Source organism: Bison bison, unplaced genomic scaffold (genome assembly GCF_000754665.1).
Source record: "Bison bison bison isolate TAMUID 2011002044 unplaced genomic scaffold, Bison_UMD1.0 scf7180017845579, whole genome shotgun sequence".
NCBI lineage: Eukaryota > Metazoa > Chordata > Mammalia > Artiodactyla > Bovidae > Bison > Bison bison.
The window spans coordinates 39988-40944 of NW_011476152.1; positions in this window are offsets into that span (position 1 = coordinate 39988).

The window sequence follows — 957 nt, forward strand, 5'->3', positions numbered from 1 at the left end:
GAGTGTACACTCTTGCCCAGGGTTGGGGGGCGTCCTGGAGGCACACTGGGAATGACACGTACGTGGAGATACATATAGAAATACACAAAAGTAGGGAAACATACGGAGGCATGTACAGAGATAGAACACACCGATCTAAGTATCTATACTGACACAAACAAGCCCAGGGTAATATTCATGGGCATACCTGCATACATGCACATGAATACGCCTACACACACACACACACACACACACACACACAGAGGCACCACACAGATACACAGAGACCTAGGGAAACTCACATGAGCATGCACCCTCAGACAAAATGCACCCACAATCATGGACAAACCCAGATCTCCATACAGACACATTCCCTGAAGTCTAGTCCTGACGTGTGTTCATCTCTCCCCACACACACTCGGCCAACAAGCCCCCATCCTTTTGCCCTGGACACAGTCAGAAACCATGATATCGACCTGGCATTGTCAGTGCCCAAGGCTATCATCCTCTGTACCAGAGAGCTTTCCACTGGCAAAGGCAGACCCATCCTAGGGTATGCAAGCTGTAGGTGCCACATGTTTGCCACATGGGCCACATGTGCAAATGATCTTTGTAGTCTAGGCAGAGGTGGGCTGTGAAAGCTCCTATAAGATCCTGATTACAGTGAAGACACAAATTTATTTAAAAATAATAATTCGCTGACTGATTGTACCCAATTCTCACAAAACTATGGAGTGGGTAATATGATTTCCGTTTTACAGATGGAATCCAAGAACTCCAATTCATTCTCAAAGGGTCATGTTCACTTTGCGATACATACTTTTTAAAAAAGAATGTGCCAGAAAGGGATGTCAGTGTGGCTGGAGCAGAGTGAGGGAGGGAGATTGTGGCAGGAGAAGGGGTCAGAGAGGTTAGCAGGGTCCAGATGGAGCAGGGCCTTGTGGGGCATAGTGAGTGATGATGGTGGACCAAGTG